A 280-nucleotide genomic window follows, 5' to 3' on the forward strand; every position below is an offset into this window, starting at 1 on the left:
CATTTTTATCATTATCATCACCATCATTAATCATGTCGCAGATATTAAAATGCCACCAGATATTAATACTGTACACATCTGACGTTGCTACAGCCTTCAAACACACTCAATTATATGTTTTAAACTGAAAGCTATATTAACCACATTTTCCGGGCCTGTTCCTGGTCTGAAATTCTCGTCACTGCTTTCGAATGAAGCAACTTAAATCTCAAGTTTCAGAGAAATGGGATACGTGACTGTACAATATAGCCTTCGGGAAGGAGGCATTCTGTATGCCAGT

The sequence above is a fragment of the Penaeus monodon genome, chromosome 22 (assembly GCF_015228065.2).
Source record: "Penaeus monodon isolate SGIC_2016 chromosome 22, NSTDA_Pmon_1, whole genome shotgun sequence".
Lineage (NCBI taxonomy): Eukaryota > Metazoa > Arthropoda > Malacostraca > Decapoda > Penaeidae > Penaeus > Penaeus monodon.